Source organism: Gossypium arboreum, chromosome 1, assembly GCF_025698485.1.
Source record: "Gossypium arboreum isolate Shixiya-1 chromosome 1, ASM2569848v2, whole genome shotgun sequence".
NCBI classification, from domain to species: Eukaryota; Viridiplantae; Streptophyta; class Magnoliopsida; order Malvales; family Malvaceae; genus Gossypium; species Gossypium arboreum.
The window spans coordinates 77,511,715-77,532,319 of record NC_069070.1 but is presented as its reverse complement, the minus strand read 5'-3'; the positions used below and the strand labels follow the sequence as shown (position 1 = coordinate 77,532,319).

General features: G+C 39.0%; 1 non-coding gene across 1 annotated transcript; it reads right to left on the bottom strand.

Annotated features, from left to right (window-relative positions):
• Positions 1-9,863: 9,863 nt before the first annotated feature.
• LOC128282016 (small nucleolar RNA R71) lies at positions 9,864-9,970 on the bottom strand. Its single transcript, XR_008272323.1, has one exon. It is a non-coding gene; the product is annotated as a small nucleolar RNA R71 (small nucleolar RNA).
• Between the last annotated feature and the right edge of the window lie 10,635 nt (positions 9,971-20,605).

Sequence of the window (20,605 nt, the reverse complement as noted above, 5' to 3'; positions counted from 1 at the left end):
TTTTCTATTATAGACCCCGAGAAACAAATTTCGGAGGTCGATCGTGGTAAACGCAAGGTTTCGAAATAACCGAAACATATCTCTAAAACGAATACTGGGTAAATTTGGATAACTTAAAGTAAACCCCTAATATGCGTAATTGAATGATTTATGAATGCATGATGATTGCATTTATCATTAGCATGAAATATCATGGAAATGCATATTTGATGGTAACATGTGAAAAATGTCTCGGATGAGGTTGACAAAGGGAATTCGATGGAATTTGATATGTGTAAAGAGATCCTGCATGTGTTGCAGTAAGGATTTAGCGGGGACGGGTAATCCGTGATCTCGAGTATGGAAAGGATCTAGCCTGGATGGGTGTTCCTCTAATGATCGAGCCTCCCGAAGAATATATGTGCATTGAGGATTTTGCCCGGATGGGTAATCCTATTAGGGTCTGAATTTAGCCTGGACTGGTAATTCAGATCTGAGTTCATTAAGGGTGTTTGTCTTTATAAAGGATTTAGCCTGGACTGGTAATCCCGACATCACCTTATGAGTTTATGATATGGGGGATTTAGCCTGGACTGGTAATCCTGCCATGAGATGTGAGGTTCGCGGGAGTGCATATATGTGAAATGATCATTCGTAAGAATTGACGGATAATGGGTATTCCATCGAGATTTCCTAGAAACTCAACGAGATTAATATGATGTATGTTAATAAGATGATGAATGATGAGCTCATCTACATAAATTACATGATGCTTTGTTATGTGACTAACTCATTGATTGAGTGTATGTGATAGGAAATCACTTCATAATTGATGATTTCATGATTTAAGTGGGATGTATGCTAATTACTCGGTAAGTTTACTTTTCGGTTATTCGAGCTTACTAAGCATGAAAATGCTTACCCCCTCTCTTTTCCCTATTTTACAGAGCTCAATGACTCATAAGGATTGGAAGATGGTTGGAGAAGCAACACACTATTAATTAGTCAAGCTTTGGTATAAAGACACTTCTATTTTGTTAATGGCATGTATAGGGCTTTGAGTATTTTGTCATATGTGTTATTTGAATTGCCAAATGAAGGCATGTAAAGATGTATTCATCTTCTTATATAAGGCCATGGAAATTGGCATATTTGAAAGTAGGCTATGACCTGCCTTTATATGCAAGTTTATGTTTTTATATGATGAGTTGCTACAATTGGCAATGAGTTCAAAAACGAGCCAAATTTTGAATGTGCTACAACAACACAAGAACCCATAAATACTAGGTGGGAAATAACCTTTTTGTATGAAACCAATGATATGAGGTTTTCATACAACTAATTTCACTAAGATCATTTACAAGTGTATAATCATGTTTTACTTTGAATTTGGTATCTATAAGAAGAAGAGGGAGTAGAAATGGGTGACTAAAGGCTTGGAAAATAGCCTATTAAGGTCTACATGGTTAGACATACGGGTGTGTGTCTAGGCATGGGCGTGTGGTATGGCCGTGTGTCCCCTGCACCTAAAATTTTAAGTCAAATTAGTACACGGGTAGGACACACAGGCATGTGTCTTGGTCGTGTTAATTTAACAGAATGCTCAAGTTTTGGACACGGGGTGAGCCCACGGGCGTGTGTCTTGGTCGTGCCTAAAAGTTAGTGTTACCCATGGCTTAGAGGCATGGATCTGCCCTAGGCCACACGGGCGTGGGTGACCACACAGCCCATCATACAAGGGCGTGCGACACTTCTAAATAAGGAAATTTTCTAAAGTTATTAAATGTTCCCGGTCCTATCCCGAACTATCTCTTTGTATATTTAGGGCCTTGAAGGTCCATTTAAGGGACAAGATGTGATTGTCTGAAAGTTTCAAATCTGAGCTAAACCTGGTGAGTCGATTCAGTATGTTTTAAATTTGAAGTTCCGGTAATACCTCGAATCCTATCCTGATAACAGATACGGGTGAGGGGTGTTACAATATCTCTTTCGAGAATAAAAATAACTAGCTCTAGGTTGATTAATTGAAATCTCTTTCTAATTAAAACACCTATTGTCGCATTAACTCGATCAATGGATTCCCCTATTAGATTTGACTCTAATCCAGTAGATTTATGTCATCCTATTTTTAGGATTGCATACAACTCCACTCAGTTATGGCAGATCTACTCTTAAACAGGGACTTTTGCTCCACTGAATTAAGCACATCAATCATGAATTAATATCCTAAAAAAATTAAAACATGGAATAAGTACACATAATTGAGATCAAGAAATTAAGTATTTATCATGTAATTCAGAATAATTAAATAATAAGATCCATCATAAGTTTCATCTTCCCTAGGTATCTAGGGAATTTAGGGAATTTAGTTTTGGGAGGAAAACATCTCAAAATTAGGAAAACTACAAAACATAAAGAAACCTAAAAAATTCTAGAGAAGTTGACTGGAGATCTTCAATCTTGAAGGAGATCTTGCTTTTGAGTTGATTCCGACTACGTTCTTCGAGTAATTTATTCGTTCTACTCTGCGTGTTCCCTTAGGTTTTCTTCTAGTGTGTATTTATAGATTTAGAATGCTCAGAAACCATAAAAATTGGCTTTTTTTTGCGTGTTTAGGAGACAGAGAGTGATATCGGCATAGGCTGGCACATGGGTATGTGGCTCACATGGGCATGTGCTCAGCCCGTGTGGGAATAGCCAGGCCGTGTGGATCTTAAAAGTAGCTCGTTTTGTCTGATTTTGGCCCGTTTTTTGCTCCTTTTGCTCCCCTATGCTCTCCTAAGTATAGAAACATGAAATTAAAGGATTAGGAGCATCAAATTCACTAAATTAAATAATAAAACATCAAAAAAACATGTCAAGCATGGGATTGAAATATGTTTCTGTTATGGCTTATCAAATATCCGTACACTTAAGCGTTTGCTTGTCCTTAAGAAAAATCCTAAGCTCACAAATAAATATTAAACTTTCTCAATTCATAATTCTCATCAATAATGTAGTTTACAAATAATCATAAATTGATAATTCAACTAAAAGAGCACTAAAGATTCAAACAATCTAAGTCACGCACTTTTAAAGCATGAAAACAGGTATTTCCCTTTATCTAAGTAATTACCTTTAATCCAAAACCGACAAGAATTGACATCCTCACTAAAGATTCACTCAAAATGTTTAGGGTTCAAAAATAAGCACTCAACAGTCAAGCATGAAAAGTCATTACTATAGGCTTGTATGAAAATCAAATCTCCACAATTGTAAAATGAGATGATACAAAAATCAAAAGGTCTTTAAAGGGTTGTAATGGGGCTTGGGTTAAAGGTGTGGATAAAGGCTGAAAATCAGGGTTAGAATCGAAATCGAATTGATAATTTACCTAACTAGAAAAATAAACTAATACTGAATAATTACATCATTTAAAAACTTGTCAATAATAGCACGAGCTTCTTCTCAAAATGCGAAATTAACTGTTTAAGCTCAATCGACATAAAACTACGTAACAATAAATAAATATAAATGTAAATAAATATAATAATAATTTTTTTCATTCATTTTTTTATAATAAAGATAATCAGAGATAATTTAACAACTGAAGAAAAGAACATAGTTAGGCAATTAACCAAATCAAATCTCGACAAAAAGGAGTCAATAAAATAGGAAAAATTATCAATGAATCAAAAAGAATGAGTTAGGAGTTAATATTAAGGGTAGATCAAGAAACGGTTTATTAGGCTCAAAGGGGTTCACTAAGGGTTAATTATGAAGGTAGGCTTTTTGGGATAAGTGGGTTAAAAACCAAGGTGCCTTTATCATCTCAGTATATCAAATCAAAGGTGTGGTCTCGACATGTATAATCGAAGCAAGTTCTAGAATAACCAATCAGTATTGACACACTTATAACCAATAATAAAGTGAGTAAGAAAAGTGTATACTCTAAAGGCTCAAAATCTCACAAAAATTATGATTTTTGATATCAATCTTGCAAATCTCAAACTTCAAGGTAATACCTCAATTTAGGGAAACAACCTAGCAATTTTTTTTCTAAAAATAGACTTATCATGCTTGATTCTCTCATGTCTTAAAGTTTAAACAATCAATGCACAATTACCTATGAATTTAATCTAAAACATATCAATAAAAATAACAAATCGAAAAAAATTCATTTTAATAGTAAAATGAGAAAATTACTTGAACACAAGACATAATTCAGGGATTTTCTAATAATTATATAAATAACCTCCCCACATTTAAGATGCACATTGTCCTCAATGTAAAAAAATAGATAATCAAGTAGAAACAAAATATCATAAGAGAGGGAGAGAATTGAAACTGCCCTGAATATTGGATGAAATGCCTAGAATAGTGAAAAGCGGAATAGTAGATAAATATAGATGTAGGGAATGATTTTGAGCAACTGATAAGAAAATAAACACAATGCTGACGAAGATTAAAGGGTTACTCAATTAGAAACAACCAGAATAATTAAAAGAAGTTCAAAATATAAAAACAAAAGAAGTCTAAAAAAATAATAATAAACATAAAAATAAAAATAAAAATAAAAATAAAAATAAAATAAATGATAAATGGACTCAATGGTCCTCATCATCAGACACATCAGCATTGTGAGTCGTTGGCACAGGAGGGGCAATATGGAAATGTTGACAAATTTGCTACAATGCCGCATTAATACTGTCGAACCTCTGAATGCAGTACTGACGGAAGCTAGTGAACTCCTCGGTGGATACTCCTTGAAAGCTAGCAGCAGAAGGAACAGGACAGTGACTCAAAGGTGGAGGTTGTGGTGGGTCCTCGTGATAAGGAGGAACGTCATCAGTGAAGTCCTTGGGTACAATTTGAGCGTCAGAATGAAACAATATGTACTAATGAGGATCTACTCCACGATGCCGGTCGTTCATCCTCTTGTGTATCATGCTCGAGATGGCCTGTAGGGATATTTGGCCGACAAGTGTGAGTATGGAGGACTACTCCGGTGTGTCTAAGAGACCGAAGTGTCAAGCGAGGGGAGTCACGTAAAGACCTAGGCAGATGGGACCCTTCCTGTGGTGATCGGTCTGATGACAGAAGGCTAGAGCAATGAAGTATGCCAAGTCAAATATATGCCCATGCGCAATGCTCCATAGAAAGTAAGCGTCGTGAGTGCTAACGACTCTAGTGCTTTCTCTCTGACTTGTCAAAGTGTAAGCTAAAAGGGTGTGAATGTACCGTAAGGCTAGAGAGAGAAAGAGAAGTCGCCTTCGAGTGACTCACTTCATAAGGTATTTGACTAGCTGTAATGTGGGTCTAACAATATGATGGCGCATGGTAGATGTGCCGATAAAGTCTAAGAAATTCCTCGGCACTCATAAATTCCTCCGTGTAAAGTTCTATAGTAGCTCCAAAGTCAAGCACAGTCATCTGGTGCACCAAACCACCAAGGCGAAATATGATGGTGCCTAGCTCATTATGGGTCGTCATGACCTGCTGGACAAAAATTGTAGCATAGAAATCAAAGGTAAGCTCTGTGTAGGTGGGCTCGATGATGTCGAAGAATCTGTCCTACGGAGCTATGGCAATAAGGGCGCGCATGTCATTAGCGAGTTGGACCTGCTCAAACGAGGCCAATCAATGCAGCGGCCTAGACCGAGTGGTCGTGCTTGAAGGAGTTGATATAAATCCTCCTATAGGCCTGTTGCAAATCGAAGAAAAAGGTGGCGAGCCTCGGTGGATGCGTTCGAGGAGGAGGTCCCACAGAGGCCCTTCCGTTTTTTTAAAGTGGGGACAGGGGTTTTAGTCTTGCCACGAGTATTTGTCATGGTATGCCTGAAAAATAGTGGTCAAATAAAGAAAAAAAAAAGACAAACCTACATTAAAGAGGCATCTAATAAGAAACTGAAATTTAAGTTAAACTCAACAATTAAACTAATAAAGAAATAGATGTAAAACAAAATAAAGTTAAGAAACATCATGCTATTACCAAACATGAGTTAATAATGAGTAATGTTAACGTAAAGAATCACAAAGACAAGAAAAATAAACATAAAATTAGTAGCAAAAATTAAGTAGAAATAATAATATACAAGACTTAAGTAGAAATAATAATATATAATATAGCTAGTAACAAGAATAAGTATGAGAGTAATAGTTATCTAAATAGAAGGCAATATCATAAAAACGGAAAAACTAATTAACATAAACTAGAAATAACATAAGGAGTAACCTGAAAATAAAATAACAAATAACAAATAAATAATAAAGAAATAAAGAAAATAAGTAATAAAGAAATAAATAAAGATTAAATAAAATAAAGAATGGGTAAAAGATGAGACCGATAGAGTGGGAGTTAGAGGTACATACGGCGGTAGTGTGAGGGGCGTGCGGGTGGGACAATGGAGGGGGTTGGTGGGGCATGGGTTGTGTGTAGGTGTGTTTGTACGAGGGCCAGAGGGGGGAGCGCAAGGGAAAAAGGGAAAGAGAGAGTTAGGGGTTCGACATATGGGGATAGGGAGGGGTCAGCGCAAGTAAATAGGTGTTGAGAAGAATGGGAAAAGGGAAGGAGAGGGGAGATGAGGCAGGCTGTAGGTTGATTGTGGTTGGATGGTGGGGAGAGGGAAATGGCGGCTGGGGTGGGGAAGTTTGAAGAAGAAGAAAAAGTAAAAAAAATTTAGGGTTTTGGGTTTAAAAGGGTGACACGATAATGTGAGGCCTATGTTGGGCCACACGGCCATGTCTCGTGCCCGTGTGGTCTCTTATTAGCCCGTGTTGATGAAATTTCAAGCCTAGTATTCATACGGTCTAAGACACACCCATGTGGTTCACACAGTCATGTGAAATCTCATTCATTTCTCCCATGCCCATGTGACCGCCCACACGCCCGTGTGACTGCATACATAGCCGTGTGCCTTGCCCGTGTAACTCTCTAACTTGTTTTAAAATTGAAAATTTTAACTCCAGGTTGTACACGGCCGTGCCACACGCCCGTGTAGACTATTTTAGGCTGTGTCTCTGTCGATTTTTAGAAAAATCAAATCCCAAGGTTCACACGACCGAGGACACGCCCGTGTGCCCAGGCCGTGTGGGTTACATGGCCATGTCGCCAGGTCGTGTAACTTACTGTCGACTTTTTTCAATTTTAAAAACTAAGTCATATGATCCACACAGCAAAGGGCACGCCCGTGTGTTCAGGCCATGTGGATTTTTTAAAAAACCAATTTTTTAAATTAATTAATTTTAAAAAATATAATAAGATAAAATTAGTAAATTAGGAATGTTAACGCTCGGGTTGCCTCTTGAGAAGTGCTTATTTAAAGTCTAAGCTTGACTTACCTCTTATTCGCACAGTTACTGTGGTTCGCAGAGTCGAAACTCCTCTTTCTCGCTGTCAGTTCTTTTATTCAAATAAGGTTTAAGTCGAGTAATGTTTACCTTAAAAGTGCCGAAATGAGAATGAGTTACCTCGATTGTACCATATGGGAAGACATTGAGTACCGTAAAAGGAGTTGCTCCATTTGCTTAAAGCTTTGAAGTGGTTATTCGAGGGTCGGTTTCATCTAACAGTACCTGGTCCCTTACCTTAAATTGGTTCGTCCCATCCTTAAGCTTGTCATGGAGTCAATTCAGTTTTACATTGTGTATTCTCGGTTTCTCTTTGACATGTGTCCGCTATTCGTCTAGTTCATTGATCTGAAGCCTTCATTCTTCATGAGTTGTTCTATTTTTGTCGCTTGAGCTGGACCGTGGCTCTATCACCTTTTTTCGAGGAATTTCCTACAAAGAAGGTTGAGTCGCAAGGTTACTCATATTAATAGAACTCATATAATTGATAAACCATAATATATACATATTTTTACCCCATGCTTTGCATATTTATGGATGATTTTTCCTTAGTTTCATTGAATTTGATGCTCCTAATCCTTTAATTTCATGTTTTATACTCAGGAAAGCTTAGGATAGCAAAAAGAGCGAGAAACAGGCCAAAAACAAAAAAATTGGGCCTAAATTAGTGTTTCATACAGCCTAAGAACTTCCACATGGGTGATCCACATTCCCGGGTGTGACATACGAGTATACCACACGCCTGTGTGTCATGGCTGTGTCAACATTAATCCAAGTCAAAATTGCAGACAGCCTGAGCACCTTCACACGAGCGTGGCACACGACCGTGTCCCTATCGAGCCCAATTTCTACTCAGAAAAAGCTAATTTTGGGTTATTTTGAGCATTCGAAAGTCTATATAAAAACCCTCGAAGAGGATTAGAGGGGATACGCAAAGAGAAAAGCAGAAAATACTCAAAGACAGCCATCAGAATCACCTTAGAGGCAAGATCTACATCAAGACTGAAGATTTCCATCCAATTTCCTAGAAGTTCTTTGGGTTTCTTTATGTTTTGTTATTTTCCAAACTTTGAGATGTTTTCCATTATTATTATGAACGAAACTCCCTAAATACTTAAGGGAGATAAAACCTAAGAAGGATCTTATTATTATTTGAGTTATATGATAAATACTTGTTCTTATTCTAAATTGTGAATTTAACCCTTGCTTTAATATTCCAGGATATTTATTCAGGTTTTGATGTGCTTATTCAGTGGAGCAAAAGTCCCTGTTTAAGAGTAGATAATCCATAATTAAGCGGCGTTGCATGCAATCCTAGAGATAGGACAACATAAATCTGCCAGATTAGATTCAAATCTAATAAGGGAATCCATAGATTGAGTTAATGCGACAATAGGGGATTTAATTAGAAAGAGACTTCAATTAATCAACCTAGAGTCAGTTGTTTTTAGTCTCGAGGGAGATATTAACATAAATCAGGGATTTCTACGGATTAAGTCAAGTGAATAAATTGTCTAACTCAAAGGTATTAAGTGAATTCTAGGTGGATTCTTCCTTGGGTATTGTCTTCTCCATCAGTTTTCTAAAAAGTATTTTTCAACTTTAGTCTCTGTCGTAATCTTAGTTAATTAGATAATTAGTTTTAGATAAAACATTCTCTTAAATTTTAGGCTAGATAATAAGAATATAGTAATTACTAGTACTTTTAGTCCTCGTGGATACGATATTTCCGGTCTCACCATAACTATACTACTGTTTGATAGGTGCGCTTGTCTTAAGTCGAATTTTTAGTTAGTTTCACGATCATCAAGTTTTTGGCGCCATTGCCGGGGACTAAGATATTAGGAACGCTTAATTTTTATTACTTTAGCCATTTTTTATTTTTATTGCAATTTAATTTTGTTTTTATTTTAAATTACTAAATTTTCTTTTATTTACTTCTGCAGGTTTTTATAGTTTATGACTAAAAGAAACCCATCAGGACCTCTACTTTTCGACATTGAGATTGAAAGCACAACTCGCAGAAACTGAAGAGAAATAAGGCGAAGCCTATAATACATAGAGAAAGGGCAAGAGGACAATATTCATACCACAACCGAGGAAATGGCTGATAATTAGAATAATCTGTTACCTCCTGTCGTTACTGCAAATCCAGTAGATCAAAATCCTACTCCTCTTACTATGTATGGTTATGCTAAACCTACTTAAACAGGAACTGAATCGAGTATAGTTAGGCCTACTGTTACTGCAAATAATTTTGAACTGAAACCTAACACGATTCAAATGATACAACAGTTTGTTCAGTTTGATTATTTGCAGGACGAGGATCCAAACACTCATTTAGTAAATTTTCTGGAACTCTGCGAAACCTTTAAGATTAATGGTGTTTCTGATTATGCCATTTGCCTTCAGTTATTTCCCTTCAGTTATTTCCCTTTTCATTAAGGAATAAGGCTAAACAGTGGTTGAACTCGTTACCGCAAGGGTCAATCACCACTTGGGAACAAATGACCAAAAAATTTTTACTTAAATATTTTCCACCGGCTAAAACAGGTAAATTAAGGAATAATATATCTTATTTTGTACAGATGGATCTAGAAACTCTTTATGATGCATGAGAGAGGTACAAGGACTTATTAAGAAGGTGCCCTCACCATGGGTTACCTCTATGGTCGTAGGTTTAGACTTTTTACAAAGGTGTGAACCTCTCAACAAGGCAACTTATCGACGTAGCCACCGGTGGAACCTTAAACAACAAAACACTTGAAGAGGCTTACGAATTTATTGAAGAGATGTTACTAAATAACTATCAATGGCAAGTCATGAGAACAAAGTCGACAAAAGCAGCCGGTGTCTTCAACCTCGACGCAGTCACTATGTTATATAATCAACTAGAACTTTTAAATGAAAAGATTGATGGTTTGTATGGTTCTACTCAGGTACATCCAGTAATGAGGTGTGATTCAAATAGAGTAGGAGTACACAACACGGATTGTCCATCCTTCAACCCTAGCACCAAGGAAGAACAAGTCCACTATATGAGTAGTAATTCTAAACCTCAAAATAACTCGTATAGTAACACTTATAATGCAAGTTGGAGGCACCATCCCAATTTCTCGTGGGGTGGTCAAGGAAATCAAAGGCCACAACATCCCCCAGGCTTTCAACAACCACCTTACCAACAAGAGAAGAAACCGAACCTTGAAAAGATGCTCACAAAATTCATCTCGATGTTAGAAACTCATTTTCAGAATATCGAAACAGCGGTTAAGAATCAGCAAGCGTCGATTCAAGGGCTCGAAACTCAAATAGGACAGCTTGTTAAGTTGATTTCTAAATGACCATAAGGTGGCCTACCAAGTAACGCTGAAACTAACCCAATGGAGCAACTTCATGCCATTACTGTGCACAATGATGAAGGGTTAGTTGAGGATGAACCGAAACCGAGGCAAGACAATCTGGTAGATAACGGTAAGGTTGATGTAAGTAAAGAGTATAAATCTCGTGTACTGTGACAGCCCAAAATTGACCCTAGTCGGGATGTGGTTTCGGGACCACAAAACCGAGGCATAAAAATAATTTAAAATTTATTTTGATGCCTATGATATGTGTTAAATTGTGTGTGACATTTTTGATGATTTGATTTAGTGTTATAAATGTGAATTTCACTAGAAAGGGCCTAGTAGTAAACTTTGAAAGTATGATAGGAAATGTGTGATGACTAATTAAAGCATGCATGCAAAACAATGGACTTGCATGTCAAATACCCCTTTTATAGGTGGTGGCGGCCATGGCAAGAGAGGATGGGCAAAACATGTCATAAACATGTTTTGTTGGTGCATTAGGGAGAAATAATAAACAAAGGAGTATGGGTAAGAAAAGAATGAAAAAAAATGTGTGTGAGTGTGGTATTCCCCCATTGCCGTGAGTTGTAGAGAAAGAAAGAAAAAAATTTGTTCATCCTTTCTTTGAGCCAAAACTAAGGAAGAAGGAGGATTTTTGCTCCATTTTTGTTTAGAAGAGATCTAGAAGGAGATTTGGCTATACTTGCATCAAGATTAAGGTATGTTTGAGGTTGTGTCATGAGATTCATGCATGTTTTAGTTGCTAACTTGATGTTCATGTTAGCCCATGGTCCAAATCCTTGTTGTTCCATGGAAATGGTATTTGGCCAAGGTTGATATTGTGTTAAAGCCATTGCATGCTAAATGTGAAGCTTGTTGATGATGCATGCAATGATGGATTGACTACTCTTGAAATTTCTTTTAGCATTCTTGAGTAAGACATTGAATCCTTTGTTTAACCATGACCAAAAAATTAAAAGGGGTATGGTGTGTGATGTATTCGCCATGGTATGCTCATGAGCATGGTTTATGCTTCTTGCATGTTAGTTAAAATTTGTGTTTTGGATGGTTATGGACACCACGAAATTGACCTTGCACCTATATGTGTATATATGTTTGCACATGATGTTTTGGTTATGAAGTAAGTGATAAATATGTTTGTTTAAAGAAGAAAGTGTTGAAGAATGTTTGTGAAATTGCAAGTACATTCGGCCTAGTACACATATGATGTGAAAATCTTGCAATTTATTATTGATTTTGTGCAAGTATGACTAAGTATAATCGGCCACATGAGGGGAATTATTGTGCATGCATTCGGTTAGAGGCAAGCTTAATGGTGCCTATTCTTGACTTAGGTAATCGGCTACCTTGTTGTGAGCTAAGGCCGAATGTGTGCGTAATTAAAGAAAATTGACTAAAGTGCTTAGTTATGTGATGTTGAGTCAATGATGTGTGTATTCGCCAAGGCTAGCAAGCGAGACTTTAATAAATTGAATTTGTTTGAATTAGCTCAAGAGCTTAGAGGGCCACAATTGGATAAGGGAAGGAAAAAGTGATCGAATAGCCGTTGAAGCCGTTCGACAACATCCGAGGTAAGTCTTCAAGTAATGACCCTACTTGAATTATGTGAAATGAAATTATGGATGTGTAATGATTACTAATATCGTGTGTATGAGTATTTGAATGGTACCGGGCTAAGTCCCAAGGCAATTACGCTAGTGATTATATTTGTGTTTGAGCCTTAGTAACGAAAATGAAACATGAATGTGTAATGATTATGGATGTATGTGTGCATGAGCAATTGAATGATATCCGGTTAAGACCGAAGGCAATTGTGCTAGTGACTTTATCCGGGCTAAGACCCGAAGGCATTCGTGCAAGTTGTTATATCCGGGCTAATACCCGAAGGCATTTGTGCGAGTCGTTATATCCGGGCTAAGACCCGAAGGAATTCGTGCGTGTGGTTATATCCGGTTGTATTCTGAAGAAGCTTGGGTTGAAGGTGGCGTTGGTTGCTGTAATACATTTAATTAGTGCGCTCGAAAAGCCCAAAGGATAAGGTATGTTTACATGTGCAATGGAAAAGTCGATACGTTTGAATAATATTCGTCAATCGACTAACGAATTTTCAGCTCTTGAATTGGTTGATATCTTGTGAATGTATATGTTGATGAAGTGTGAAGTAAGTATGATTATGTGAATGTAATGCTTTAGTTAAAGCCGATTTCATTGCTTGAGATTTACTAAGCATAAACATGCTTACCCCGTTGCTTTGGCTCTCTGTTTTATAGATTTTGCTCGCTAGCGATCGGATTCGGGATCATTGAAGTGAAGTCATCCACACTATCAAACCCCCTTTGGTACTCTTTTAGTTGAACTTTGGATATGGCATGTATAGGACTACCCTCGGTTGTTTTCAAGTGCTTTTGTGATGTATATGTATGCGGCCATGCGAAAATGGTTTGTAAAAGTGGAGTACTGAATTAGACCATTTGTGGTTTGTAATTTTATATGGTTTCATGATGTTATTATGGATTGGAATGGGAGTGTTGGTCACATGATCAGCCATTTGAATGGCTAAACATGATCATAGGTGGACCTATGTATGACTAGACTATAGTTGGTCCATGGAAACTACAAAATAGGTAAGGCCTACCTTAAAAACAGATGCTGCCAGTTGCAGTGACGTGGATGTGAAAAATCACCAAAATTTGTAGGAAGGTTATTAAATTGTGAATAAGTTATGCAAACGAACCTTGACGAGTCTATTTTCATATGAAAGTAACGAAACGATCATATGAACAGTATACCGAGAGATATTAAAGTTCTCGTGAGACAGGGCCAGAACGGTTTCTGGGTCCCCTGACGCGACTTTGAAAATTTTCTATAAATTATCTAGAAAGAATTAGAAGTCATGCCTTATATGTGCAGATTTCACTTTGAGTCTAGTTTCATTAGAAACAAACGGCACCAGTATTAAAGCCCTGTACAGAGAGATATTCAAGTTGTAACGCGCAAAGGTCAGTGTAGTCGACCCCTGTAACATGGGTGACTTTAACTAATAAACTGTACCAATTGGCCCAACCAAAAATTCTAGAAATAAATCCATGGATGGATATATGAGTCTAAATTCAGGGAAAATTTACGGAATCAGTTTTCGAGTTTTGAAACTCAAGATATGATTTTTAAGGCGACAGTGACGCAGTTTTCCAACCTGTCTGGAAATGCCAAATTGGTCGGTACTTTAAGAGGATTTGTCTCGTTAACCCCTCGTGTCCGACACCGGCGATGGTCTCGGGTTCGGGGTGTTACAATTTTATTGGTATCAGAGCTACGGTTTAGTCGATTCTAGGACTACCGTGATATGTTTGGGGTCTAGCTATACATGCCGTTAAGTGATAATTGATAGTGTGGTGATTTCTGACATTCTGAATTTGTGTTTGTTTATAGAAATGGATCCCGATCCCAACCGAGCAATAGCTGATGATGTGGAGAGTGTGGCGCTGCTCCCGCAAGGGACAGCGCGGCGGACTCTCAACCTATGGCCAACAATCCGAATGATGAGGCTAGGCAAGCCTTTTATAGCGTGATGAATGATTGGTTCAACCAATACATTCGAACTAACACGTTGTTCCACAACCTCCATTCCCGACTAATGCAACCCCAAGACCTACAATACCTCCGTGAATCGACCAAATAAGGTCAAGTAAGCCCCAGTCGGCAGGATTCAAAACATGGGGCCACTGAATTTAAAGCTACGGATGACGACGATGCCGAGCAAGTTGAATTTTGGTTGGACAACACTATCCGGGTGCTCGATGAGCTATCTTGTACACCCGATGAGTGCTTAAAGTGTACTATCTCCTTGCTACGCAATTCCGCCTACTATTGGTGGAGTACTCTGACTTCGGTTGTGCCTACGGAGCAAGTAACTTGGGAGTTTTTCTAAACCGAGTTCAAAGAAGTATATTAGTCGAGATTCATCGACCAAAAGCGAAAGGAATTTCTTGATCTTAAGCAAGGCTCTATGTCCGTTCTTCGACTACGAGCGAAAATTTGTTAGACTCGATGAGATACGCTCGGGAATGTGTTTCGTCCGAAGCTATTATGTATAACGCTTCGAGGATGGGCTGAATGATGATATAAGGATGTTTGTTGGCATTCTCGAAATCGAGAGTTCGTAGTACTTGTTGAGCGAGCTTGTAAAGCCAAAGAGCTTAGAAAGGAGAATCAAAAAGTTGATATGGGAACCGGAGAATTTGAAAAGGTCCTCGGAAAGTCTCTTCAACAGCATCGAAGAGATTTCGAGAAGATGTGAGCCGGTCTAGAGGCGCCGGGCTTTTTAGACGAAATCGTGATCGACCCCACAATGGGTATCTGAGGCACTTTGTCTCGGTGTTGGGAATGATCGTCGAAACCGAATGGAGTGTCGACATTGTGGCAAATGGCATTCGGGAGCTGTAGGTTCCGTGATCGCTCTGCTATAAGTGTGGATCGGCCGACCACTTTATCAAGGATTGCCCGAGGTTGCTTGAACAAAATGTAAGTCGAGTGGAAACCCGGTGCTACCAACGTCAAGTAGGCCATCCAAATACGGGCAATGCTAGTGGCAGCCGAGAGGGTCGAGAGATGCTACAACAAGACCCGAGGCTCGTGCTCTGCTAGGACTTATGCCATCTGCCAGACGCGAGGATCTTTGCCTCACCGGATGTCATTACCGGTACATTCACTCTTTTCGATACTAATGTGATTGCTTTGATTGACCCGGTTCTACTCATTCTTATATATGCGAAACCTTAGCATCCAAAGAAGACTTTGCCTATTGAGTCTCTCGAGTTTGTAATTGGTGTCAAACCCCTTGGGTCATTACGTGCTTGTCAACAAAGTGTGTAAGAAAAGTCCCCTAGTATTTCGAGGTTCTTATTTTCCGGCGGACTTGATGCTTTTGCCGTTTGACGAATTCGACGTTATTCTTGGTTTGGATTGGTTGACCATGCACGATGCGGTTGTAAATTGCAAAAGCAAGACTATCGATCTGAGGTGCCCGAATAACGAGATAATTCGGGTTGAGTCTACGGACTTAAAGGGGTTGCTAGCTGTAATATCAGCAATGTTGGCCCGAAATATGTAAGAAAAGGGTGCGGCGTACCTTGCGTATGTGCTCGATGACAAGGAGTCGAAAAGAGACCCGAATCATGCGATGGTTTGTGAATACCGGATGTTTTCCTGAAGAATTGCGGTTTTACCACCGTCGGGAAATAGAGTTTGGCATCGAATTGGTACCGGTACCACTCCAATTTCGATAGCTCCGTATCGTATGGCACCAATGGAATTAAAGGAGTTGAAAGCTCAGTTGCAAGAATTGGTGGATAGAGGTTTTGCTCGTCCGAGTTTTTCACCTTGGGGTGCGCCAGTGTTGTTTGTGAAAAAGAAGGATGGAACCATGAGGCTGTGCATCGACTATCGTCGACTTAATAAAGTGACGATAAAGAACAAATATCCGTTATCACAGTATCGACGATTTGTTCGATCAACTGAAGAACCTCGGTGTTCTCGAAAATAGATTTGAGATCGGGCTATTATCGATTCTGAATTCGAGATTCGGACGTACCCAAGACTGCCTTCAGAACGAGATATGGTCACTACGAGTTCCTAGTGATGCCGTTTGGGCTTACTAATGCCCCTGCGGTATTTATGGATTTGATGAATCGGATCTTCAGACTATATTTGGATCAGTTCGTAGTCGTGTTCATTGATGACATCTTGGTCTATTCAAGAAATGAGACCGAACATCTTGAACACCGAGGTTAGTGCTGCAAATTTTACGGGATAAGCAATTATATGCTAAGTTCAGCAAGTGTGAGTTCTGGTTAAGAGAGGTTAGCTTCTTGGGGCATGTGGTATCTGCATCGGGTATTCGAGTCGACCCGAACAAAATTTCAGCCATACTTAACTGGAAGCCTCAGAAATATTACGAGGTTCGAGCTTTTTGGGGCTTACTGGGTTATTACCGACGATTTGTAAAGGTTTCTCAACGATAGCCACGCCAATGACGGCTACTCCAAAAGGATGTTAAGTTCGAATGGATGGAGAAATGTCGGAAAAGTTTCAATCAACTGAAAACTTATTTGACTGAAGCCCCAATTCTAGTGCAACCCGAATCTGGCAAAGAGTTTGTCATCTTTAGTGACGCCTCCCTACTTGGGTTAGGTTGCGTATTGATGCAAGAAGGTCGAGTTGTGGCCTATGCGTCGAGGCAATTAAAGCCACATGAGAAAAATTATCCGACCCATGATCTCGAATTGGCTGCCATCGTATTCGCCTTAAAGATATGGCGACATTACTTAGTTGGTGAGAAGTGCCATGTGTATTCGGATCACAAAAGTCTCAAATATTTGATGACTCAAAGAGACTTAAATCTGCGACAAAGACGTTGGCTCGAGCTGTTAAAGGATTATGAGCTGGTCATTTACTATCACCCGGGAAAGGCGAATGTGGTTGCGGATGCCTTAAGTCGTAAATCATTATTCGCTTCACGAGCGATGAACGTGCACTTGTCCGTTCGATCCGACAATGTGTTAGTAGCTGAATTGAAAGGCAAACCATTATTGATACATCAAATTTGTGAAGCTCAAAAAGTCAACGATGAGTTGGTTGCAAAACGCGAAATGTGTGTTCGAACAAGGAATCGGAGTTTCGGATCGATGATGACGATTGTTTGAGGTTCGAGGTCGTCTGTGTGTTCCAAAGAATTGAACTTATTTCGATAATTCGACGAAGCCCATTGTAGCCGAATGGCAATCCACCCGGGAGTATGAAGATGTACAACGATTTGAAACGTCGGTTTTGGTGGCATGGTATGAAACGAGACATCTCGACTTTGTTTGAGATGTTTAATATGTCAACAAGTGAAAGCGGAACATCAAGTGCCTTGAGATTACTTGATCGATCACGATACCCGAGTGGAAATGGGATCGAGTCACAATGGACTTTGTATCCGGACCGCCATTGTCGTGAGTAAGAAGGATACGGTTTGGGTCGTGGTAGATAGATTGACTAAGTCGGCTCACTTTGTCCCCGTCGTCACGGATTTTTCAATGGACAAACTAGCCAATTGTACGCTTCTCGATTGTGAGATTACACGGGTGCCTATTTCCATCGTGTCGGATAGAGATCCGAGATTTACCTCGCGATTTTGGAAGAAGTTGCAAGAAGCTTTGGGTACCAAGTTGCATTTCAAAGACCGCCTTTCACCCCCAAACCGATGGTCAATCCAAGCGGATAATTCAAATACTTGAGGATATGTTGAGATGTTGCATCCTCGAGTTCGATGGTTCATGGGAACGGTATTTGCCTTTGATTGAATTCGCCACAACAATAGTTTTCAATCAAGTATTAAGATGGCACCCTACGAGGCTTTGTACGATTCGTAAATGCCGTACACCATTGTTTTGGACGAGCTCGGTGAAAGCAAAATTTTCGGTGGATTTGATTAAAGATGCTGAACAAAAGTGAAAGTAATCCGTGAAAATCTAAAGATAGCCTCCGATCGTCGAGAAGTCGACGCGGATCTGAAACGAAAAGACATTGAGTATCGGTGGGGATAAAGTGCTTCTTAAGGTTTCGCTTGGAAAAAGATACTCGATTCTACCGTAGTAGGGCAAGTTGAGCCCGAGGTTCATTGGGCCATATGAGATATCCGGCGAGTCGGTCCAGCTTGCATATCGTTTGATTTTGCCCCCTGAACTCGAAAAGATTCACGACGTCTTTCATGTCTCGATGCTTCGACGCTATAGATCTGATCCATCGCACGTGATTAGTCCATCAGAGGTTGAAATTCAAGCCAATATGAGTTATGAGGAAGAACCGATTCGTATCCTATCACGTGAAGTGAAAGAGTTGCGAAACAAGTGGGTTCCGCTAGTGAAAGTGTTATGGCTCAAACACGGGATAGAAGAAGCTACTTGGGAAACCGAGAACTCTATGAAAGAGATCGCCCAACCCTATTTACCGGTAAGATTTTCGGGGACGAAAATTTCTTAAGTGGGGGAGAGTTGTGACAGCCCAAAATTGACCCTAGTCGGGATGTGGTTTCGGGACCACAAAACCGAGGCATAAAAATAATTTAAAATTTATTTTGATGCCTATGATATGTGTTAAATTGTGTGTGACATTTTTGATGATTTGATTTAGTGTTATAAATGTGAATTTCACTAGAAAGGGCCTAGTAGTAAACTTTGAAAGTATGATAGGGAAATGTGTGATGACTAATTAAAGCATGCATGCAAAACAATGGACTTGCATGTCAAATACCCCCTTTTTATAGGTGGTGGCGGCCATGGCAAGAGAGATGGGCAAAACATGTCATAAACATGTTTTGTTGGTGCATTAGGGAGAAATAATAAACAAAGGAGTATGGGTAAGAAAAGAATGAAAAAAAAATGTGTGTGAGTGTGGTATTCCCCCCCATTGCCGTGAGTTGTAGAGAAAGAAAGAAAAAAATTTGTTCATCCTTTCTTTGAGCCAAAACTAAGGAAGAAGGAGGGATTTTTGCTCCATTTTTGGTTTAGAAGAGATCTAGAAGGAGATTTGGCTATACTTGCATCAAGATTAAGGTATGTTTGAGGTTGTGTCATGAGATTCATGCATGTTTTAGTTGCTAACTTGATGTTCATGTTAGCCCATGGTCCAAATCCTTGTTGTGCCATGGAAATGGTATTTGGCCAAGGTTGATATTGTGTTAAAGCCATTGCATGCTAAATGTGAAGCTTGTTGATGATGCATGCAATGATGGATTGACTACTCTTGAAATTTCTTTTAGCATTCTTGAGTAAGACATTGAATCCTTTGTTTAACCATGACCAAAAAATTAAAAGGGGTATGGTGTGTGATGTATTCGCCATGGTATGCTCATGAGCATGGTTTATGCTTCTTGCATGTTAGTTAAAATTTGTGTTTTGGATGGTTATGGACACCTTGAAATTGACCTTGCACCTATATGTGTATATATGTTTGCACATGATGTTTTGGTTATGAAGTAAGTGATAAATATGTTTGTTTAAAGAAGAAAGTGTTGAAGAATGTTTGTGAAATTGCAAGTACATTCGGCCTAGTACACATATGATGTGAAAATCTTGCAATTTATTGTTGATTTTGTGCAAGTATGACTAAGTATAATCGGCCACATGAGGGGAATTATTGTGCATGCATTCGGTTAGAGGCAAGCTTAATGGTGCCTATTCTTGACTTAGGTAATCGGCTACCTTGTTGTGAGCTAAGGCCGAATGTGTGCGTAATTAAAGAAAATTGACTAAAGTGCTTAGTTATGTGATGTTGAGTCAATGATGTGTGTATTCGCCAAGGCTAGTGCGAGACTTTAATAAATTGAATTTGTTTGAATTAGCTCAAGAGCTTAGAGGCCACAATTGGATAAGGGAAGGAAAAAGTGATCGAATAGCCGTTGAAGCCGTTCGACAACATCCGAGGTAAGTCTTCAAGTAATGACCCTACTTGAATTATGTGAAATGAAATTATGGATGTGTAATGATTACTAATATACGTGTGTATGAGTATTTGAATGGTACCCGGCTAAGTCCCAAGGCAATTACGCTAGTGATTATATTTGTGTTTGAGCCTTAGTAACGAAAATGAAACATGAATGTGTAATGATTATGGATGTATGTGTGCATGAGCAATTGAATGATATCCGGTTAAGACCAAGGCAATTGTGCTAGTGACTTTATCCGGCTAAGACTCAAGGCATTCGTGCAAGTTGTTATATCCGGCTAATACCAAGGCATTTGTGCGAGTCGTTATATCCGGGCTAAGACCCGAAGGCATTCGTGCGTGTGGTTATATCCGGTTGTATTCCGAAGAAGCTTGGGTTGAAGGTGAGCGTTGGTTGCTGTAATACATTTAATTAGTACGCTCGAAAAGCCCAAAGGATAAGGTAT